Genomic DNA, 26,290 nt, shown 5'->3' on the forward strand with positions numbered 1-26,290 from the left:
TTTTCTCTGAAATCCTGACTGGTAATCATTAACTGATAATCCTAACTGATAATCATTAATCATTATCATTCCCATTGCATATGTCTTTTCCATAAAAAAAATTTTTCTGCTAGCCCAATGTAAGAGTCCCAAGTTTAAAATGCTTTATTGATATCATCTTATACAATATTTAGAAATATATTTTTAAAATCATCCTGATATCCGCTTTTAGATAGATGGAGTACTTCACAGGATAACAATTCTGCTGAGAACCACATGAAAAGTCAAATTATTTACTGTATATACAGATAGAGATCCACAGAAATCACTACAAGAAGTAAAATTTTAGAGTCTTTCAGAGTTAATCTGAATCTCTTCTGCTCTTTCTGGGTAAACTCCTGTACCTTGCCTAGAGGCTTGAATTCTGGGATTGACCTAGGAAGAAAAGTGCTACAGAGGGCCCGAGATGACACAATGGAGCTTTACATAGTTACAGGGGGCTGGATGGGGAAAACAAACAAGTGAACAAATAAAACCTTCTGTGCTACCTACTACTGCCTAGAAGAGACATCTGTTAAAGATAAGGTCAAAAAATGTTGAAAATGAGGGAATGAAAGATATACTGGTAAAATTGAGGCTAAGACAATAAATGTGCGGGTGGGTAGCTTTATTAATACTGAAAAAAAAATGTGCTTCATGTAAAGAAGAATTGCTGTAAATTATTAATTTTATTTATTTATTTATTTATTTATTTATTTATTTATTTATTTATTTTTGAGACACAGTCTCACTCTATCACCTAGGCTGGAGTGAAGTGGCGCGATCTCGGCTCACTGCAACCTCTGCCTCCCGGATTCAAGCAATTCTCCTGTCTCAGCCATTGGAATAGCTAGGATTACAGGCGCACACCACCACGGCGGGCTAATTTTTGTATTTTTAATAGAGACGGGGTTTTACCATGTTGGTCAGGCTGGTCTCTTAACTCCTGACCTCAGGTTATCTGTCCGCCTTGGCCTCCCAAAGAGCTAGGATTACAGGTGTGAGCCACCGCGCCTGGCGAAAAAATTTTATATCAATGATAAATGTGTTAATAGAAAAAGACAATATGCCAATCTAAATCTGCTTGCATTAAATAAAGAAGCTTCAAAATACTTAAAACAAAAATCGTCAGAATTAGAAGGGATAGGCAATTAATAATAAAAGTGGAAGGCATAAACAAACGTCTCTAAATACCTGTTACAATTAGTAGACAAGAACTAATCTTCTATCCTATAGATTAGAAGATCTAACAAACATAATTAACAAATTCCCTAAGTAAAATACTGTCTCGAGCAACCTCAGAACTTACCTGAATATCAAATGCTAACGGATAATTTACCAAAAGTGGCCAGATGTTGAGACATGCAGAAACCCCAAAAATCTTTAAAACATTGAAGTTATTTAGATTATGTTCTCTTACCAGAGTGGAACTAAGTTAAAAGTCAATAACAAAATAACAAAAATATATCCTATCTATCAAAAAGTTATGCAACATGCTTACTCATAGGCAAAAGAAAATATCACAACAAAAATTCAAAAAGTAACGTTGGTTAAAAATATACTTAGATAAAAGAAATAAGTTATTATGTTGAGTAGTCCAGTAGGGCAACTACAGTTAACAAAAATTTACAGTATATTTTTAAAATAGCTATGAGGAAAGGTTTGGAATGTTCCCAACACAAAGAAATTATAAATGTTTGAGATCACATTACCCAGTTACCCTAATGTGATTTTTACACATTGTATGCTTGTATCAAAATATAACATGTACCCCATAAATATATACAACTGTTATGTATCAATTAAAAATCACTTTTGTTTTAAAGAAGACAAGATATATCGAACTTGTGTAATGCAGCTAACATATGGTTCAGAACAAGTTTGTAGCTTTAAATGTATAAATTAGAAAAAATATATATAATTTTCTAACTCAAGAAGCTAGAGAAAGAATAGCAAATTAAAATGTATGGGATGTAAAGGAAAAAAGCTAAGAATATAAATTATTTTCAAAATGCACAATGAAAAAAATTTAAAAGTCAAGCTTTGGCTCTTTAAAAGAATAATAAAACAGATTAAATTTCTAGAACTGCTAATCAAGATATAAACTGATGCCAAAATCTGACAAGGATGTAACAAGAAGGATTAAATTAGAGTAATCCTCATGAATATAGACACAGAAACCCTAAGCAAGAGTAGAAAATTGAATCCAGTGATATATGACAACACAATTATTTAAGCAGTAATCTCAAGGAGCTAGAGAAATAACAGAAAATAAAATTTAAAAGAATTTTAGAAGAATAGAAATACCATTCAAATGTAATTTTAATTCAGCAATTCAGGGAAGGATTTAATTTCTAAAATCAGCCAACATTATTCACAACATTAAGAGAAAAAAATATTCAAATGTCTCAATACATGTAATAAAAAGCATTTGGCAAAATTCCACGAATATTTACTAAAGGGAAAAAAAGAACAAAAACAAAACTAAACAAAAACTCTCAGAAAATGAGATGAATCTGAGCAATAACCTGACCAATAGTGTCTCCAAATTACCTCCAGCAATCATGTGTAATAGAAAAAAAATACATCACTAGTTATTGAGACCTATTATACTTCTATAGTAATTAAAACAGTGTGCTATTGATTCAACGATACAAAATAAAATAAGAGACTTGAGAGTCTAGAAGCTTACCCCCACAATATGGTCACATGATTTGTGACAAATTGCTACTATTCAGTGAGCAAATAATAGGATATATATGTAATTGTAACCCACTATTTATATTTGTATACATATTAATTTATAAAATATACATATATGTGTATTAATATGTTTTAGAACAGTTATACATTCACCACAAAATTGAGTAGAAAGTACAGAGTTCCCATATACTTTCTGCCCCTTATACATGCACACCCTCTCCTACTGTCAACATCCCATGTCACAGTGGACACTTGTTACAATTGGTGAATCTTCATTGGCACATTGTTAAAGTTCACACTTGGTGTTGTACATTCTATGTGTTTAGACAAATTCATAATGATATATATGTACCATTATAGCATCCCACTGGGTAATTTCACCACCCTAAAATCCTCTGTGCTTGATCTATTCCTCCCTCGCTCTCCCCAACCCCTTGCAACCACTGATCTTTTTACTCTTCAAGGTTTTGCCTTTACCTGAATGTCATATAGTTGCAGTCATGCATTATATATCCTGAGGAAGATGTGAAAAAGAAGCAACTTTGCTGGTAAAAATAAAAAATGCTGCAGCGACTTTACTGATAAAATAAAAAATGCTGCAGCAACTTTGCTGGTAAAAATTTAAAATGCTACAGCAACTTTGGAAGACAGTTTGGCAGTTCTTACAAAACTAAACTTATTCTTACTTTATGATCCATCAATTGTGCTCCTTGGTATTTATGGAAAATATTTGAAATCTTATTTCCCCACAGAACCTTGCACAAGAATGTGTATAGCAGCTTCATTCATAATTGCCAAAACTTGGCAGCAACCAAGATGTCCTCCAGTAGGTGAATGAACAAACAGACTGCAGTACAACTAGACAATGAAATATTATTCAGCACTAATAGAAAGTGAGCTATCATGTCCTGAAAAGATTTGGAGAAATCTTAAATGCATATTAGTAAGTGAAAGAACCTAAATGGGAAAAAAATTGTCTTTTAAACAAATGGTGTTGAGTAGGCAAAGAGTTTGTAAACAGGACCAAAAAAGTGCTAAACATAAAAGAAAATATTGATAAATTGAACTCTATTAAAAATGTAAAACTTCTATTAATCAAAAGACATTAAAAGTGTGAAAGTCAATACATACAATGGGAGAGATATTGGCTACACACGCATCTTAAAAGGAAGAGAAAGAGAGATCCAAATATGTACAGAACTCCAAATATATAAAAAACATCAAAATGAGAAGGACAAAAAATATAAAGAATAGGGAAAGGACAGTGTAATACAAACATACGCCCATCAGAATGGCTGAAATAAATATAAACCAATGACAATACCAGTCACCTCTTCCTTCAGTTGGGATAAGTCTAAGATATTCTACTCTATCTCCCTACTATATCTCCCAGAATTTCTCAACAGGATGGAAGAAACAGTAATTACTTGATAGTGTGTCTGCTATGGTCTGGATGTTCGTATTCCCTCCAAAATTCACATGTTGAAACCTAATCCCCAATATGATAATATTTGAAGGTAGAACTTTTGGGAAGTGATTAGAACACAGGAGCAAAGCCCTCATCAATCAGATTAGTGCCCTTTATAAAAGGCACAGAGAGTTTCCTTGCTCCTTCCAACATGTGAGAACACAGTGAGAGGGTGCCATCTATGAACCAGGAAGAGAGCCTTCACCAGACACTGAACCTATTTTAAGACTTCACAGCCTCCAGAGATATGAGAAATAAATTTCTGTTGTTTTTAAGTCACCCAGATTATGGTATTTTGTTGTTGTTGACTATAAAGATATTTATTAAAGTTTATTTTGAATTTGGAAAAGAAGGAAACATTCTAGATGTTTTAGACTTAATATTAAATAAAATTGTAGTATATCCATTTTGCAGAACACCACGTAGCCACTGTGGAAATGAGACTTAATTAAATGGGCATGATGGCTGTTATTGGGGTGATGAAAATCTTCCAAAGTTGACTTACGGTGATGGTCATCACACTTAGTAAAGTTACTGAAATCATTTAATTGTATACACAAAGAGGGTGAATTTTATATTTTATATATATATTTTTTTACATTTGGAATTTTTTTAACCTTTAAGTTCAGGGATACAAGTGCAGGTTTGTTACATAGGTAAACTTGTGTCATGGGGGTTTGTTGTACCAATTATTTCATCACCTAGGTATTAAGTTTACTACCCATTAGTTGTTTTTCCTGATCCTCTCCCTCCTCCTACCCTCTGCCTTCTGAAAGGCCCCAGTGTATATTGTTCCCATCTATGTGTTCATGTGTTCTCATCATTTAGCTTCCACTTATAAGTGAGAACATGCTGTTTCTGGTTTTCTGTTTCTGTGTTAGTTTGTTAAGGATAATGGCCTCCAGTGCCATACATGTCCCTGCAAAGGACATGATGTCATTCTTTGTCATGGCTGCACAGTATTCTGTGGTGTTTATGTACCACATTTTCTTTATCCAGTCTATCACTGATGAGCATTTGGGTTGATTCCATGTCTTTGTTATTGTGGATAGTGCTACAATGAACATATGTGTGCATGTGTCTTTACAATAGAGTGATTTATATTTCTTTGGGTAGATACCCAGTAATGGGATTGTTGGGTTGAATGGTGTTTCTGTCTTTAGGTCTTTGAGGAATCACCACACTGTCTTCCACAATGGCTGAACTAATTTACACTCCCATACACCCTTCCAAGACTGAACCAGAAATAAATTGAATCCCTGAACAGACCAATAACAAGTTCTGAAATTGAGGCTGTAATTCACAGATGCCATCAAGCTGAATCCTCCCTTGGCCATTTTGTATGCCCACCAACCAAAAAAAGTTCAGGACCAGATGAATTCGCAGCTGAATTCTACCAGATGTACAAAGAAGGGCTGATACCAGTCCTACTGAAAATATTCCAAAACTGAAAAAGAAAGACTTCTCCCTAACTTATTCTATAAGGCCAACATTATCCTTATAAGCAAAACCTGGCAGTTATATAACAAAAAATGATAATTCAGGCCAATATCCTTAATGAACATCAATGCAAAAGTCCTCCGCAAAATACTGGCAAACTGAATCCAGCAGCACAAGAAAAAGCTTATCCATCATGATCACGTAGGCATCATCCCTGGGATGCAAATATGCAAATCAATAAATGTGATTCGTCACGTAACAGAACCAAAGACAAAAAGACACATGATTATCTCAATAGATGCAGAGAAGGCTTTCGATAAAAATCAAAATCCATGCTAAAATCCATTAATAAACTGGGTATTGAAAGAACATACCTCAAAACAATAAGAGCCATCTGAGTCTGTTCTGACTCGCAGCAGCCGTCCCCTTCTGCACGGTCATGCCAAGCCAGCGCCTGGGCCTGGAACCTGGTCGCAGTCTCTCAGCTTCGCCCACCGCCTCCTGAACATGGAACCCTACAAAGTGAACAAGCTTTGGGCCTTTGTGAAAATGTGTAAGCAGGATCCGAGCGTTCTGCACACTGACGAAATGTGCTTCCTGAGGGAGTGGGTGGAGAGTATGGGAGGTAAAGTACCACCTGCTACTCAGAAAGCTAAATCAGAAGAAAATACCAAAGAAGAAAAACCTGATGGTAAGAAAGTGGAGGAAGACTTAAAGGCAGACAAAACATCAATTGAGTAAAGTGATCTAGAAATTGATAATGAAGGTGTGATTGAACCAGACACTGATGCCCCTCAAGAAATGGGAGATGAAAATGCAGAGATAACAGAGGATATGATGGATCAGGCAAATGATAAGAAAGTGGCTGCTATTGAAGCCCTAAATGATGGTGAACTGCAGAAAGCCACTGACTAATTCACTGATGCCATCAAGCTGAATCCTCCCTTGGCCATTTTGTATGCCAAGAGGGCCAGTGTCTTTGTCAAATTACAGAAGCCAAATGCTGCCATCCGAGACTGTGACAGAGCCATTGAAATAAATCCTGATTCAGCTCAGCCTTGCAAATGGCGAGGGAAAGCACACAGGCTTCTAGGCCACTGGGAAGAAGGAGCCCATCATCTTGCCCTTGGCTGTAAATTGGATTATGATGAAGATGCTGGTGCAATGCTGAAAGAAGTTCAACCTAGGGCAGAGAAAATTGCAGAACATCGGAGAAAGTATAAGCAAAAATGTGAAGAGCGAGAGATCAAAGAAAGAATAGAAGGAGTTAAGAAGGCACGAGAAGAGCATGAGAGAGCCCAGAGGGAGGAAGAAGCCAGACGACAGTCCGGAGCCCAGTATGGTTCTTTTCCAGGTGGCTTTCCTAGGGGAATGTCTGGTAATTTTCCTGGAAGAATGCCTGGAATGGGAGGGGGCATGCCTGGAACGGCCGGATTGCCTGGACTCAATGAAATTCTTAGTGATCCAGAGGTTCTTTCAGCCATGCAGGATCCAGAAGTTATGGTGGCCTTCCAGGATGTGGCTCAGAACGCAGCAAATATGTCAAAATACTAGAGCAACCCAAAGGTTATGAATCTTATCAGTAAATTGTCAGCCAAATTTGGAGGTCAAGCATAATGTCCTTCTGATAAATAAAGCCCTTCCTGAAGGAAAAGCAACCTAGATCACCTTATGGATGTCGCAATAATACAAACCAGTGTACCTCTGACCTTCTCATCAAGAGAGCCGGGGTGCTTTGAAGATAATCCCTACCCCTCTCCTTGAAATGCAGCTGAAGCATTTTACAGTGGTTTACCATTAGGGTATTCATTCAGATAATGTTTTCCTACTAGGAATTACAAACTTCAAACACCTGTTAAACCTTAAAAATATTTAAAATAAATTTAAAGCATCTGTTAATTTTTATATTCTTCTTTACTAATCATTTTGGATTTTTTCTTTGAATTACTGGGCAGGGAAGACACGTATGTATGAAATATTATTGCTCTAAATTGAGTGAAATAAAAGTGTTTTAGTACAAGGCAAACATAACTCATTTGAGGATAAAGTTTTTGTTGGATATGTGGTTCCTGAAGTATCTTGATTTGTCTTTTTAAATGCTTTATCTTTTTCTTTAAAGATTTATATCAATAAAACTAGTTGGGACCACCACCATTTCAGTAGGACCTGGGTAGGAACTGGAGGTACTTGGCAGGGCAGCAGCAATCTTGCTGTGTTTTAGATAACATGCATCATTGGGCAGGTTGCCCTTAAATCTTACACGGTGGTGAAGGGATGATTTTTTTGTAATCCTGCAGTAGAGTTGGAGTACTTAGTTCTGTTCTTGTCCAGTATATCTAATAAATGTTTCATATTATTTCCACATAGGGGAAATAAAGGATTATTTTGCTTTGTATATTTCATTGCTTAAAATTATCTTTCCTAGTCAAAAAAATTAAAATGCCTAACTCTGTGTCTGCTTTCTGCTTGTTAAATATTTCTCCCTTACTTTTCTTGTGCTAAAGACAGGCTTTCTCAACCAGCATCATCACTGCTATCATCATTAATAGCATAATTTTAGAAGCATATTTAATGCTGAGTTTAATTCAATATGTAATATATATGGTAAATGTATTGTAATACCCACAATAACTGTATTTTCTTACTTGGCCATGAGAATGCTTTTTTAAGTGTTAGATTTCCACTCTGGCAAAATCTCGTCATATCGAAAGACGTTGGAAAGAGGGATTCCGTTTGGTGTTTGGTCTTCTACTTAGAAAATACCTAGTGCAGTTAGAGTTTATCTTGTAGTATTCATGTTTGTATTCTGAAGATAATAAGATTTGAGTTAAATTGATCTATACAGAGGGGAACCAATTTTTTGATCCAGTGTGAATTATAAATGAGATAATTCAGTTATTCATTGTGGCGTTGTTGAGACTGTAAAAGACTCATTGTCTTTGTATTCAGCTCATCCTTAAACAGTGTAACTATACCCCCACCTCTGTTTGATTTCTTTCCCTCCAATGATAAAGAAAATGACAAATTAAAAAAAAAAAAACCATCTCTGACAAACCCTCAGCAAACATCAACACTGAATGGGCAAAAGCTGGAAGCATTCCTCTTGAATACTTGCACAAGACAAGGATGCCCTCTCTCGCCACTCCTATTCAACATAGTATTGGAAGTTCTGGTCAGGGCAATCAGGCAAGTGAAAGAAATAAAGGGCATTCAAATAGGAAGAGAGGAAGTCAAAGTATCCCTGTTTGTAGATGACATGATTCTATATCTAGAAAACCCCATCTCAACTCAGCCGCAAAACTTTTTGTTTGTTTGTTTGTTTTGTTGTTGTTTTGGTTTTTTTGTTTTGTTTTGTGAGACAGAGTCTCGCTCTGTCACCCAGGCTGGAGTGCAATGGCTCAATCTGTGCTCACTGCAACCTCCACCTCTCGGGCTCAAGCAATTCTCCTGTCTCAGTCTCCCAAGTAGCTGGGATTACAGGCACCCACCACCACGCCTGGCTAATTTTTGTAGTTTCAGTACAGATGGAGTTTCACCATGTGAGTCAGGGTGGTTTCAAACTGACCTCAAATGATCTGCCCCCCCGCCATCCCCCGGCTTCCCAAAGTGCTGGGATTACAAGTGTGAGCCACTGTGCCTGGCCAGCCCCAAAGCTTCTTAAGCTTATAAACAACTTCAGGAAAGTCTCAAGATACAAAATTAATTTGCAAAAATCACTAGCATTCCAACCAACAATAGTCAAGACCAACATATACCAACAATAGTCAAGTTGAGTGCCAAATCATGAATGAATTCTCATTTACAATTGCCACAAAAAGAATAAAATACCTAAGAATATAGTTAACTAGGCAGTGAAAGATCTCTTTCATGAACTACAAAACATTGCTCAAAGAAATCAGAGATGACACAAATGGAAAAACATTCCATGCTCATAGACAAGAAAAATCAACATAGTTAAAACAGGCATACTGCCCAAAGCAATTTATAGATTTAATGCTATTCCCATTGAACTATCATTGACATTTTTCACAGAACTAGAAAAAACCTATTTTAAAGTTCATATGAAAGCAAAAAGAGTCTGAATAGCCAAGGCAATTACAAAAAGGACAGAGCTGGAGGCATTGCTCTATCTGACTTCAAACTATACTACAGGGCTACAGTAATCAAAACAGCATGGTACTCATACAATAACCGATACATAATGGTACTGGTACATAACAGACCAATGGAACAGAATAGAGAACCCAGAAATAAGGCTTCACACCTACAATTATCTGATCTTCACAAAACCTGACAAAAACAAGCAATGGGGAAAGGATTCTCTATTCAGTAAATGGCATTGGGAGAACAGGCTAGCCATATAAGATTGAAAATGGACCCCTTCCTTACAACATATACAAAAATTAACTCAAGATGGATTAAAGACTTACATGTAAAACCCAAAAGTATAAAAATTCTGGAAGACAACTAAAGCAATACCATTCAGGACATAGGCATGGACAAAGATTTCATGACAAAGACACCAAAAGCATTTGCAATAAAAACAGAAATGGACAGTGGAATTTAATTAAACTAAAATGCTTCTGCACAGCAAAAGAAACTATCAGCAGAGTAAACAGACAATCTACAGAATGGGAGAAAATTTTTACAAACTATGCATCTGACACAGGTCTAATATTCAGAATCTATAAGGAACTTAAACAAATTTATAAGAAAAAACCTAACAGCCCCATAAAAATTGGGCAAAGGACATGAACAGACACTTTCCAAAAGAATTAGATATTTTAAAAATAGCTCAATAAGTGTGTTAAAAACAAACAAAAAAATTCCTATTACACATGCACATATACGTACATGATTACATCATGAATGCATACTTTTGATTATATATGCAAATACTTTTAATCTCAGTGTAAGCAAAATTTTAAATCTATATGAAATAGGACTTGATTATTAGATTTTTTTCGTGCCTGGATGGCTCTCTAGCCATCTGGTATTAATGTTTCTTAAATCTTCAGTGGTCTTCCATGCAAACAAATATATACTTTTTAAAATCTTTTTTATTTTTATGGATTTAGGAGTACAAGTGAAGTTGTGTTACATAGATATATTGTTTACTGGGCTTTTAGTGTGCATAACCATAAAAAAAGAAAAAATAATGTATCTTTTGCAGCAGCATGGTTGGAATGCGAGGCCATTATCCTTAGTGAAATCACTCAGAAAGAGAAAGGAAAAAATCTCATATTCTCACTTAAAAATGGGAGCTAAACAATGGGTACATACATACTTACAGAGTAGAATAATAGACTTTGGAAGCTGCAAAAGGTGGGACAATAGGAGGGGGGTGCGGTATGAAATATGCTATTTGGTTATAGCACCCCAATCAAAGACAGTGATTCCAATGGAGACCAAGGGAACTCTTTCTGAAGCTGATTATGGTCTCAAATTGTGTGCTCATTGCCTGAGGATGTTTGGTTTGTGAAAATATATGGGCCTACACACTTAAAATTTGTCAATTTTATATCTATGTCTACATGAATACTTCTATAGAAAGTTTTAAAAACAATATGGAAAAAAGATAAAAATTAGTAGATATGCGTATGGCAATCCTCAGTCTGCCTTGATTCACAGCCTTGAAATAATCATTGCAGTCTTCCAGAAATGAGAAACTTGACTGCCCTTTAGGTCTGAGAAAAAAAATAAAGGCAGTTTGACTTGCCTTTATTTTAATTTGTATTTATTTATTTATTTATTTATTTATAGCTAAGAGATGGGATCTGGGAGCAAAGCCACATAAGCACTCAAGTAACTTCTAACATCAAATCAAAAACCACTTTTGCTGAGCCACAGATAGACAGATAGACAGGTAGAATCAAATAACACACAAAACTGAGGTAAAAGTCAAGGCAGCATGGACTGGAGTATGGCCAGAAAAGTTCTCATGTCCTCACTTCTGGGTAAGAGGTATAATCAGCTTGAAAAAATGGTGTCCTGCAACTGTTTCACGTCCTTCCTAGATATGGGAAGACAGCTGTGACCTCAAACAAGGCATTATCTGTAGAGAGTTTTGGGGTCTATTTAAATCTGTGCTTTCTTGGGCAATTTGCATAATCTCTTTCAGAAGGTGGAGGATGATGTGAACAGATGCTTTCACTTTTTAATTTTACCATTTTCTGAACTACTAAACCAATCTAATTATGTTTGAAAATTTACAGGCAAACTTTCATGTTTCACTGATTCACAATTTATTTCCCTTGATAATGCTAATTTTATAAAAATTTCACCTTTAGCAGTTGTGAAATTTTTGATGAATTAAAATTGGTGAGTTGGTGAATATTACAAATTTGCACTCTTCTAACAAAGAAAATTTAGCATGATTAAGATATTTTCTTTTAATATAAATCAAAATCACAATGAGATACTATCTCACAAAAGTCAGAATGTTGATTATTAAAAAGGCAAATAACAGATGCTGGTGAGGCTGCAGAGAAAAGGGAATACTTATACATTGTCGGTGGGAATGCAAACTACTTCAGCCACTGTGGAAGGCAGTTTGGAGATTTCTCAAAGAACTAAAATAGAACTACCATTCAACCCAGCAAGCCCACTACTGAGAATACACCCAAAGGAAAATAACTCAGTCGATTAAAAGGACACATGCACCCGCATGCTCATTGCCAGTGGATTGGATGAAGAAAATGTGGTACGTATGTACTTTAGAATACTTTGCAGCCGTAAAATAAATGAAATTGTGTCCTTCACAGCAACAAGGATGCAGCTGGAGACCATTACCAATGGTCTAAGCAACCTAATGCAAAAACAGAAAACCAAATACCACATGTTCTCACTTGTACATAGGAGCTAAACATTGAATACACATGAACATCAAGATGTGAATGATAGACACTGCGGACCTCTAAACAAAGGAGGAGGGCGGGGGCGCTGAAGAACCACCTGTTGGCTGCTATGCTTACAGCCTAGGTGACAGGATCGTTGAGACCCCAAGCCTCGGTGTCATGCAATTCACTCATGCAACAAACCTGCACATGCACCCTTTGACCTATAATAAAAGTTGAATAATTTTTAAAGATTTTAATATTCATCTGAGGAAAAATATTGACATAATTTAGCCTAACGTCTCTGCCGCCATATTGTAGGAATCAGAAAATCTGCCAGGCATTTTTGAACTTAAATTAAATGAGATTGTATGGCTTTGGGCAACTTTTTTCCTTCTGAGTTAGCATTCGCTAACTTGTTTTCCTCAAAATCAAGGGGAAAAATGATCCGCTTAAATAAACTGGAGAAACAGTATGTTAAATAAAATAAGGATAAAGATTAATTGCTAGAAAACTTCAGAATCTTTGGCATGCTAGTTAGCAAAATGAACCTCTAGAATGCAACATGTCCCAAAATTATTTAAACACAGATTCCATTTTTATATAATACATATCACCATTTAGAGTTTTCTTTGTGGCGGAGGGAGGTCGTTTAAAAACATTGTTTTAGTACAAAACTTATGTTGATATATAAAGCTAACATAATAATTGTAAAACTATTTTCTAAGTATAGCTAAAAGTCCAAGCAAACCAGATTTCATTGGCAGATGAATCTACTAGATAAGGAATAAGAAGTGACTTTACGTTTTTTTTGCCATTGACTATTAACCTTTATACAGTAGGGCAACCACATCTAAAAAATAATTATTTGTCAGTGGCATTATTGCATCATGATAATCAATAACTAATTCTGAAAGAAATTACCAGTCAGTTGATCAACACTGAATTATTAATGAAGAAATTGACAAGGTACTTAATTGTATCAAGAGCTAAGGAAATTTGTCTACATTTCACATATGTGATTAATAGATGGATTATCAAAGTTAATATAGTTGCATTGATCACCTGTTTCAAGTTTTTTTTTGCTTTAATGATGATAAGTCGATTTTTATAATCATCTATTTATCTTGAAGCTTTTATTAGTGCATTTTGTTTTATTCTTTCAATAGATTCTTGCACTGAAGACTGTGATGGTGAATATATTTATGTTGTTAAATTCAATAATTGATGTTGATATTATTCCATATGATTGCACGACGGACTGCATAAGTTGTAATTAAAAATCGGCAGCCTGCAGAAGAAATACCTAATATAGGTGACGGGTTGATGGGTGCAGCAAACCACCATGGCACGTATATACCTATGTAACAAATCTGCATGTTCTGCATATGTATCTCAGCACTTAAAATATATTTTTAAAAAAATCAGCAGCCTGCAGACCAAATCCATATCCCATATGGGTTTTGTCTGGCCTTCATCTTGCTCAATTGTTATTTCAAAGATAACTTTAAAAAATACACATTTGAGGCCAGGCACGGTGGCACACGCCTGTAATCCCAACACTTTGGGAGGCTGACGCAGGCGGATCACGAAGTCAGGAGATCAAGACCATCTTGGCTGATATGGTGAAACCCCATCTCTACTAAAAATACAAAAAATGAGCCAGGCATGGTGGCACACACCCGTAGTCCCAGCTGCCCAGGAGGCTGAGGCAGGAGAATCACTTGAACCCAGGAAGCGGAGGTTGCGGTGAGCCGAGATGGCGCCACTGCACTCCAGCCCAGGTGACACATTGATAATCTGTCTCAAACAAACAAACAAACAAACATTTGAATAACAGCAACAACAACAACACATCTGGTCACTTTGGGAATACACTACCAATGGCAGAAGCCAGCTGGAGCTGAGTAGAGGATTTCTCCTTAGGCAGAGAAATTGCTTTACAGTTTGCATGTCTGTTCACACAATACACACCTATGCATTTTCATTGCTTCTGTTCACTCATTTACATGACCTTACAGGTCCCTTCAGATCTGAATTGTAACAACTGGTACAAAGATAATTTGAACAATAACAACATGCAAAATATATGCTATACATCTGAAAATAAAACATACTACAGTAGAAATATCCCTGAAGGAAGCAATAGAATAATTTGGCTTTAATCCCAGATTGCCCCTAATTTACTATCTAGTAATTGTCAAAACATTGCAGTTTCACTGACCTCAGAAGCCTCTACTGTGAAATGAGAGTATTTGTGTCTCTTTGGTTTTAAGAAGTCCTTAAGCCTCTTATCTCTTATCAATGTTTTTAAAAATTAATAAATTAAGCCTAAATTTAGAGTGTTTTTTTTGTTTGTTTGTTTGTTTTTTGAGACAGAGTCTTGATCTGTCGCCCAGGCTGGAGTGCAGTGGCGCTATCTCAGCTCACTGCAAGCTCCATCCCCCGGGGTCACGCCATTCTCCTGCCTCAGCCTCCCGAGTAGCTGGGACTGCAGGCGCCAGGCACCACGCCTGGCTAATTTTTTGTATTTTTAGTAGAGACGAGGTTTCACCATGTTAGCCAGGCTGGTCTCCATCTCCTGACCTTGTGATCCACCCACCTTGGCCTCCCAAAGTGCTGGGATTACAGGGGTGAGCCACCACGCCCGGCCAATTTAGAGTAATTTTTAAAACTTTAACAGATACATGCTACCTTCATTAGAAGCTGTCAGCACATTAAAACAGTGCTGCAGATGTTTACATACAGAGTAATTGTGCATTTACACTCTCCATGAGCAAGGTTAAATTATTTTATTAACCTCAATTTGACGTGCTAAGTATAATTGAGTGAGGAAAAATTAAAGATGAGTGTCTCATGAAGGAATGGAATAATTATTACTTTGGTTGCTTAAGTACCAAATATTGTTTATGGAGTCCAATTAGGGGTTATGGTCAGGGTTCTGCAATCCTCTGCAATATATATGGGAGTTCACAAGGGATAGAAGTGGCTTAGTCACCTTAATACCGGGGTACATACACAACACAGAGGCCACTCTTCAGTGAGATTCTCAGGCAGAAGAGCCACTTATATATGCATATGTATATATAGTATGTACACTTATATACACATAGACTTGATGCAGGGCTTCACCCAGAAATTAATTCAAGAGCGAGCTAGTGGTGGAAGAAAACAGCCTAATTGAGGTGGCGGCAGTCCTGCAGCTCTGTGACTGCTCCTCCGAAGCAGGGCCACCCCACAGGCAGTATGTGGAGAGTGGTGACTCAGGAGCAGTTCTGTAGTCACATTTATACTCACTTTTAATGGCATGCTAAGTAAGGGGCAGATTATTTAGAATGAGCTAGAAAATGGGCAGTAATTTCTGGGTATTATCTTGGCAAGGATCGGTAACTTCTTGCTTGTGCCAAGGCAATGGTAAGCTGTCATGGCGCTGCTGGGCATGTTTTATGGAGAGGTGCCTATGGTGCCTCTTCTAGCCTTTGGCCAGTCTTCAATCTGGTCCAGAGTTGTGGCCTGCCTGCTGCTTACCTCAGATTTATCCATATTTATAGTATGTTTATAGATACAAAGCTTTTTTCCTTACACCATCATAAAACCCACTCCCATTCCGCTTCTCCAGTTTGCATCAACTGTAATGCATCTGTTATTTGTCTTTGAATAGCCATGAATCTGTGAAAACACACATAGTGTGGTTGCTGCTGCTGGTGGGAGTAGTGGTGTATATGTGTGTTTAATTTGAACAAATATGTTGCTAAAGCACTTATGTTGTACATACGTATTGTTATTTTAAAATTTCCTCTCTTCTACGTAAATTTACAGTTTCTAACTGCTGCATAACATGCCACATATACCTGTTCAATACTTTACTTTGTTCCCTTGTATGTATGAATCTCCAATTATACTCAACTTCTCATTCACATGAATAATGCTACTATAAATATCCTTATACATATACCTATTTTAAGTTTCTATGGGTGAATTTCCCTAGTATGTATCTGGGAAAAGTTTTCCATAGAAGAGGTACACGCTGAATTTCACCAAGTATTGCCAATGCAATATTCTTGTTTCTCCCTATAATTCCATTCACTTGTTTTGACGGTACATACCCTTTAATTCTATTGATTCCAACAGAATGACTATGACAATAGCATCTTTCTCCCTCAATATTTTTTTCTGAATTTTTCCTCCGCTATCCACTCTGCATAAAATCTGTTATTTTCCCCTCATAATTCATTGTAGTATCTCACATACAAAAGAGTTCATAGGCTGTCTGATTTAATAATCTACATAAAAATATCTTCTCATTATGAGAAGTATGGCAGTGACTTTTTCATAAAGTTACCCTCTAATGAAACAAAAATTTGCTACCTCCAAATAGTATTCCTCTTTTTACATTATTTAGACCACTAAGGTATTTGTTTCTAAATAAAATCCTAAAAATTGATTTTGTATAATTTTATGCATTCTTGAAGAAACAAATATGATGACATTTGTTTTGTTTTTTCAATGGAAAAGCCATTTGTGCTTTCTCTTGAGGCAAAATTAAGTAAACTATTTTAGTGTCTATCAGTTTAAGATATATTTTTCTTAGACACCTAAATTATATCCAGGAAAGTTAATAGCATTCTAATAACGCCTCAACACTTGAAAGTTAATTGTTTGTGTTATTTTACTTCATTGCATTCTTCTCCTTGGTACATTTTGCTAATGTGACTCATTTTATCTGAGAAACTTGTTTTGTTTCTGAAATGTTTAGAGGTAAAAAAAAATGATAAAATAGCATATTATGCTTTGATTGTTAAACTTTGTGAAACCTAAACACTACACTACTTGCCTAGAAATAATTAAAATAACTTATATTTTGATTAAATGGGACAATCCCCACACGTCTAATTATTTTTAAAAATAAATATCATAGATTAAATTTGTTAAATTATTCATTCATTTAACTAACAAAGCACCAGTCTATTAAAGAAAGAGCAAACGTCATATCTGCCCTATATCTTGGCATATTAATTGTTATATTAAAGGTTAAGTGTAATATTAAGCATTTGGAAAGTATTTAGGATTTTTCCTAACAGAGTTGAGTCTTACACATATTCTTCAATATAAATTTAATTTAGGACCACAACCAACACAATTATTTGAAAAAATTGATGTTTTAGGTGCTAAAAATCTTAATTATAGTTACTGTTGGAAATATTTGTATTTTGGGGGAAAACTGTTAGAACATGTAACAATTATAAATTATTCATCTGACTTAAGAGATGAAGACAACTTTATTTGTCTGTTTTTGGTTTTTGTTGTTGTTGTTGTTGTTGTTGAGATAGAGTCTCACTCTGTCGCCAGGCTGGAATGCAGTGGTGAGATCTTGGCTCACTGTAATCTCCACCCTCCCGGGTTCAAGCGATTCTCCTGCTTTACCCTCCCAAGTAGCTGAGACTACAGGCACACACCACCACACGCAGCTAATTTTTGTAGTTTAGTAGAAACGGGGTTTCACCATGTTGGCCAAGATAGTCTCGGTCTCCTGACCTCATGATCCACCTGCCTTGGCCTCTCAAAGTGCTGGGATTACAGGCGTGAGCCACCGTACCCGGCCAACAACATTTTAAGAAGACTTCTAGTTTACAAAGAAAATAACAACAATGTATTTTATCAGGGGATTTTTTAAAAATTAAACTAGTATCACCTGTGTTATAGGTATAAGGTATATAGATATACCCATTACTCCCCTTTTCCTTTTAAATGATACAATATTCTATATCTCTAGGATAGTGGAAGGTTGATTTGAAAAAAAGAAAGAGTAGATATGCACATTATTTTCTTGTTTAAATTCATTAATTACAAGGAAGTTGTATTTTATTTTATGTTGTCATATATTTTTAGTATTTTATTTTTAAATAAAGGATTCAAATAGTTAAATATTTTAGCTAATTTTGAAGATAGAGTTTTCTAAGAATGTAAAGAGACAAGGTAGACACGATTTTATAACACAACCAAGAGAATTTTAATATACAAGCTTCATATTTAAATCCTTGTAATAAATTTATATTTATAATGCAAATACACTACAAATATTTATGATACATTTATATAATGAATTTAAATTTAATTATGGAATTAGATTTTAAAGAATATTATAACCTTAGATCTTCAAACTAGTGAGCATACCCCTGAGGGTAAAAGGACATGAATAAATTAAAGAGAATACATTTTAAGATACTCAAGTTGAAGATACTCAATTGCTTTATATACTATGTTTCTTCCAAAAAATAATCTGCCAGAATAATTTTAAAAATAAATTAGTATAAATCTATATTGACATGAAGCATGGAAATATTATTTCAAAGAAGAATGCAAACAAAGTAGCATGTTTAACTATTCGAGAGGAACTTTTATTACATATTTTATGTAGATGTTGGTGAATGTCGGGTCACAGTTATAAATATATATAGCTATAACGATTAAATTTATATGTAAGTTAATAGACTTCGTGAGTATAGATTTTAGGTATCTTATATAATGAACATTTATGTAAACTCAAATTAATATGTAACTTCCTATTATACTGCATATGTATATATATATAAAATAATTGGATTCACTTAAATATACCATAAAGTATCTATTTAAAATTTGTAGTGATGCAGGGAGCCGAGATCGCACCTCTACACTCTAGCCTGAGCAACAGAGTGAGACCCCGTCTCAAAAAAAAAAAAAAAAAAAAAAATTGTAGTGATAAAATATAGACATCTTCCTACAAGTATTTCAGTTAAAAATAAATCAAAATTATTTTAAGTATTACAAAAGGTAAAAAGTTCAAGGATAACACAAAGAGAATATGGACTTATACATTTAAAAATGTGTCAAGGCAAATACAGACACTCTTCCTAATATCTCATCTAGCTACCTTTCTAGTATCTTCTTTATCTACATTACTGATAGCTTATCTATTCCCCCAAAGGCATCAAATTTTTAGCACCTAAAGGCCAATCCTTGGTGATAATGAGAGAGAATGTGCATACATAGATGTGTGTACATATCTACACATCTACATAGAGAGAGAAAGAGTATGTGTGTGTGTGCAAATAGAGCCAGTAAGAATATTCAAATAGTTATTTCAGTCTGTATTTCAGTAAGTATCTAAATACATGGAAGTCCTTCTGTGCTTGTAATTGATATACTTATATAATAGATGTAGCCAACACTGTCAAATCTGTTGATTTTTACCACTTTTTTATGCCACTTCTGCTGCTGTGTGGCCCTTTTGCCTCCTATGGCCATGTCAGCATCTTGATTCTTTTTCTGAAGACTAGCCACAAGCTGATGGAGCTATTTTGCCCTCAAAGGGAGAAAGAGTGGCTGTGGCTAGGAGTTCTATGTTCAATCCGCAACATCCAACTCGGAAAGTCAGCTTCTTGCTTCAAATAGGGATAAGTTTGAGCACTAATTTATACTCCTAAACTCCCCTGCAAGATCAGATTGGAGCCACCCTCCCTGAAATTTTATCTGAAATTGAAGTCTTTCTTGGTTTCTTCTTCTTCCCCTTCCTCTTCCTACCTGCTTTTACCAAAAGCCCTTGGGAATAAATTTTTAAACTATGTATTTATTTATTGACAAATGAATATTGTATATCCTTATGGGAATAATTTTTAAATAAATCAGTTCCCCATAAAGCCACTCCTTAGAAGGTGCTTACTGGGCAACTCAATTTAAGACCATGGTCTCATGGAATAATTACAACATAGTTCCCTAACTTGCCATCATTAGGGAGGCTTTAAAAGTGTTACAGACACAGAATCCTACATATTTCTTAATAGTAGGGTCAGATTTAAGCAGGAACAGTACCAGAACTACGTTACCGAAGCATATAACTCAGGACAAAGTTTAAAAGTCACTAAAAACTGAATAATTAACATAAATAATACTTTAATGTAACATTTAAAAATAAAACTTAACTATAAATATAGCATGATTAAGATTAATTCTAGGAATGCAAGGCTGATTTTACCATTCAAAAATTCAACATAATCTGTCATATTAACAAAATAAAGTGAACTTCATTGGAAATTCTTTGGCCAGATAAACTATTCTAACTTACTAAAATTGAAACAGTCAAAGATCTGAAATGACTGAGAAAAACTCTAAACTCTATGATGCAAGCAACATCTACATTTTAATTAAAGACAAGATCAATATTACTGATTTCTTTTTCTTTTGTCTCAGATTCCAATATGGTTTCATAGCTTTTGTGCTTTGACTTCCAAAAAATATATAAATCCATAAATCCATAAAATAAAATAAAGAAGATCAAAGGAAACCAAACCAAAGCAACAGAAGAAAATAAATAATACCAATAACAGCAACAATCAATGAAAACAGAAGAACAATAGAAAAAATAAGTGAAACAAAATGCTGGTTATTTGAAAACAATAGCATTCTAGCAAGACAGACAAAGAAGCAAGAGAATGACACCCATTGCCAATATCTAGGATGAAAAGAGAGATTACTACTACAGACCCTGTAAATATTAAAAGGATAGTAAGGGAATACTATGAATAATTCTATACAAATGAATTTGACAGCTTAAGAGACATGAACCAATTCCTCAAAAAATGCAGACTCCCAAAACTCACCCAAAATGAAATAGTTAGAATAGTCTAGTAACTATTAAAGATACTGATTTGGCAATTGAAAAGTTTATCCAATAGAGAAAACTTCAAGTCTGGATGATTTCACTGGACAAATCTACCCAACATTTAAATAATTAACCCCAGTTTTACAAAGTCTTTTTACAAAAGAGTTTCACTCTTGTTGCCCAGGCTGGAGTACAATGTGCGATCTTGGCTCACTGCAACCTCACCGCAACCTCTGCCTCCTGGGTTCAAGAGATTCTCCTGCCTCAGCCTCCCGAGTAGCTGGGATTACAGGAATGTGCCACCACGCCCAGCTAATTTTGTATTTTTAGTAGAGACAGGGTTTCTCCATGTCAGTCAGGCTGGTCTTGAACTCCCAACCTCAATTGATCCGCCCGCCTCGGCCTCCCAAAGGATTATAGGTGTGAGCCGCTGCACCCGGCCTACACAGTCTTTTTTAAAAAACAGAGAAGGAAGAAAAATGCCCAATTTATTATACAAGGCTAGCATTACCCAATACTAACACCAAAGGTGGCATAAAAACACATGCTCACGTGCACACACACACACACACACACACACGTAGAAGAAAATAAAATAAAATAAAAAAGAGCCCAGGTTCTCTCTTGGAAATAGACATAAAACTCCTAAACAAAATACTGTAATTCAAATCCAGTATAAATATAGCATGATTGAGTAAGATTAATTCTAGGAATGCAAGGCTGATTTTAGCATTCAAAAATTCATCAACATAATCTGTCATATTAACAAAATAAAGCAAACTTTGTTGGAAGTTTTTTGGCCAGATAAACTATTCTAACTTATTAAAATCGAAACAAAGATCTGAAATGATTGGGAAAATAATTAATTTGATTTATAGACTGGACAGATTTGGCAATTGTAATTTTTATGCTTTTGTTAACAGCTCAAGCAAGTGTGGGAAAAATGAGACATAATTTTAATATAGTCACTGAACACAGCATAAAACATATGAAAAAGCTTATTTTGTTCTTTTTCTTAATCCACTGCTTGTACATTGCATGGAAGAATTAAAGTATTATACATAATTTAGATACGCTTGTCTGCAGAATTATGATAGATTTTTACCTGGAATAATTTGCATAATAACAAAATAGGTCAATAGTTTTAGCTAATTAATGAATAAATATTAAGTCTATTCGGCATTTCACGAGAAATGCTTTCATTGACAACTATAATAACGTTTTGTCTGACTTTAGCACAGTCTAGTGAATCCCAGCAAAATATCTTCCCAACTCTAAATAGAAAGCACACTCCATACTTGTATGTTAGATATATAAGTTTGTAGAAATGTGGATTTTTTACATTTAGGATATTAATAAGTATTATAAACATTATTTGTAAGTGTAATTATTCTAAATTATCCTTATCATTAATTAATAAGCACTTCAAAATGTTTCTAAGATATTTAGTAATTTTTCCTTGTGTGATAAACTTCCTTTAGAGAAATATGGCTATAAGAGGAAACAAAATGTGACCACCAAAGACATTAAAACATTAAAGTTTCCATATAAAAAACTTAAATAATTGAACAAGCAAAAAACAAATAGCCCTATTGAAAAATGGGCAAAAGACATGAACTAACACTTCTCAAAAGTAGACATGCAAGCAGCCATAGAAAAAATGCTCCATATCACTGATCATTAGAGAAATGAAATCAAAATTACAGTGACATATCATCTCACACGAGTCAGAATGCCAATTATTAAAAAATCTAAAAGCAACAGAAGCTGGTGAGTCTGTGGAGAAAAGGGAATGCTTATACACTGTTGATAGGAATGTAAATTAGTTTGGCCACTGTGGAAAGAAGTTTGGAGATTTCTCAAAGAACTTAGAACTATCATTTGACCCAGCAATAACATTACTGGATATACATCCAAAAGAAAACAAATTGTTCTACCAAAAAGATACATGCACTTATATATTCATTGCAGCACCATTCACAATAGCAAAGACATAGAATCAGCCTAGGTGTCCATCAACAGTGGATTGGTTAAAGGAAGTGTGGTTCATACACATCATGAAATTCTATGCAGCCATAAAAACGAATGAAATCATGTCCTATACAATATGGAATACTATGCAGCCATAAAAAATGAAATCATGTCCTTTGCAGAAACATGGATGCAGCTGGAGGCCATTATCCTAAGTGAATTAACACAAGAACAGAAGACCAAATACCGCATGTTCTAAGTGGGAGTTAAACAAAGGGTACTTGTGGACGTGAAGATGTCATTAATAGATACTGCAGACTACTACTAATGAGCTCCGTGTGAGACAGGAAAAGGTAGAGGGATGTTATCTGTCACAGAGCATTTCAAGGACACATTGGACAGGAGTTTGAATGGCCTGAATAACTGATGTACAGTGTGCAAAGGGAAGCCAGGAAGAATTCTGGAAGCAAAGCTTAAAGACGTATATGTTTATAAGTGGTTTAGTTGTTGATTTACATGAAGGTAAATGAAGACTTTTAGTATCGCCATCTAGAATCTCTTCAATCTTATTTTATAAGTTTGTGAAGAATGAGAACATGATGAAAACTGATAGAAAAGTCATGCCCTGGCCCATGATTTTGCATCAATGAAGGCAAGATAGGAGAAAAGTCTTCTGAGTGTTATGATTCGTTTATATCCAAATGGCTTTGTATGCTGTTTTAATATAAGTGAAAATGAATTGGAGACAACAATAAAAAATATATATCAATTTCTAAATGTCTCAGGAAGTCCATGTGGAGGACTGAGCCACAAGAAAGTTGTCACGGAGTCTGGAAGGGAGGGGAATTTAATTTTCCATCAGGCACTCAGAGAGGGAAATGAACATGAATTACTGTAAGACTAGACAGTCCCTGACATGAAGGAATTCATGTATTTCTAAGTGGGCAACTTTTAGTAAGAATTTTTTTCTAAGCTGACAAGAAATACGATAAAATCCAGGTTCTCATTTTTTTAACATTGGCTTATGCAGACATTGTGGGAAAAGCTAGTGTACCTTCTTATACAAGGGCTGTGCTGCCCCCTTCTGGATAAAGGAAAAGGAAAATTCCACTGAGAAATTTACATTCTTCCACTTCAGATACACATAAAAATGAAAAGCATCCTCATCTTATTCGGTAGAAAAAATATGTATGTGTGTATACATAGGTCCATATATATTTATTATATATGTAATATTTTATATTGGGAGTATTAAGTGATCAAAACCAAGTAGTGACCAAGTTAAAAGACTAGAACGCATGAATGGACTGCTAACTGGCCCTTAGAGCATAGGCTCTATGTTTTATCCCAGCACCTGGAAGTGTCTGCAATATAGTAGACACACAAATCACTTCTCTAAGAACCCATATCCCATTTTATAATTCTTTAGTGGCTTCACTTTATGGTTGAGCTAAGCTCCAACTCTTTGACATGGCATTAAAATATTTCAAAATCAGATCCTAACTTGTCTTTTAATCCATAAAGTCTGGTCATTTACATCATCCAGGCTTTACTTTTGTCTAGCTGCAAATATTGTTTCAACCACATGTTTTCTGCCCTACATCTTTTCACAAATTGTTCTCATTTCTCAGAATGCCTTTTATCTCTCCCCTCTGTATCACCACTAATGAAAATCCTTACCATTTAAAAAAATCAAAACGAATTACTAATTTATGTGTGAAGTCTTTACCAGTATTTCATATCAAGGTACTTTCTTTTTCTGTTACTTCACACTATTTTGATTTTCTTTACATTGCAACAATCTACATTATCTGCCTCACAGTTTCTTCTTATTCATCTTGGACAGACATCACTTTTTATTCATCTTTGTATCTATATTCTTACCAAATGCCGAACATACAATGTAGTCATCCAACTGAATAAATGCTGAGTACATTGATGTGCAAAATCATAGTAATATTTTACATTCAAAATGAGTTAGCTGAGTTGAATTTTTTAGCAACACAGATGGATTAAAGTCAGGTTGAATAAGGTTTATAACACCATGAGAAGAATTAACAATTTCCACTAATTACAATCCAGACAGCTAATGACAGTCATTAATCATAAACCATTCTATAAGAAAATTAAATTCTGAAGCATATCACCATGTTCTCTCATATGGATGTGGGGTACACTGAATAATGGCTCCAATATAGCCACATCTTAGTCTTCAAAACCTGTGAATATGCTGCTTTACATACTAAAATAGGATTCTGAAGATGTGATTAAATTAAGAATTTTGAGATTGTGGAGTTATCCTGGGTTATCCAGGTCCAATATAACCACAAAGGTTCTTATATAAGGGAGGCAAGAGGAGCATACTAGAAAAGGAAGATGTCCTTATGGAACCAGACGTTGGGGTGATGCACATTGAAGATGGAGGAAGGGACCATGATGCAAGGAATACAGACAGCTTCTGAAGCTGGAAAACACAGGAAACTAATTCTCTCCTGGAGCCTTGGGAAGTAGTGCAGCTCTGTGTACTTCTTGATTTTAGCTATATAAGACTCATCTCAGACTTCTGAACTCCACAACTGCAAGATAATAAATATTTGTTGTTTTAAGGCATAAAGTTCGTCGTAGTATAGGAGAGTAGAAATTGGAAACTAATATTCCTCCAGTATTATGAGAATAGCTCTTTTATGTATATGAAGCCTTTGAATATAACTAAAGTTGGATAAACACATAAATTGTGACACATGAATGACACATCATTTAAAAATAATTATAATTGAAATATAGTATTTAACCTCTGCAGTCATGATACTGACTTTTCAAAATAGGTTTGTAGAACAGCAAAGTTTTGTCTCTATATCTATCCATGGCAAATAACGGGTCCTCATGTATTTTATTCATTGTTGGGGCCAAAGAGGCCTAGATATTTACATATAAATTTAAAATAACTGCATAAAAATGTAGCCATTAACTGGGTTAAATTGTTTATTAGTGCATTTGCAATCAGGTATATGTATCATAGACATCAACTGGTCAATTGGAATAAACAACTAGAGTTGTATAAAGAAATGACTCAATGGTGTTTTTGAAAAGCTTACAGGCTTAGGAGTTTATAGCAAATATGTTAATGGACCACTTTCATGGCTATTTTTCTACTTACACTTCAGTTTATGTGTGTTGTATGTGCATGTGTGGTATTTCATATAGTATCAGAAA

General features: G+C 35.0%; 1 pseudogene; it reads left to right on the forward strand.

The window, feature by feature from the left end:
- Window positions 1–6,136: 6,136 nt before the first annotated feature.
- LOC720355 (hsc70-interacting protein pseudogene) lies at window positions 6,137–7,382 on the forward strand (annotated as a pseudogene).
- Window positions 7,383–26,290: the final 18,908 nt, after the last annotated feature.

The sequence above is a fragment of the Macaca mulatta genome, chromosome 12 (assembly GCF_049350105.2).
Source record: "Macaca mulatta isolate MMU2019108-1 chromosome 12, T2T-MMU8v2.0, whole genome shotgun sequence".
In the NCBI taxonomy this organism is placed as follows: Eukaryota; Metazoa; Chordata; class Mammalia; order Primates; family Cercopithecidae; genus Macaca; species Macaca mulatta.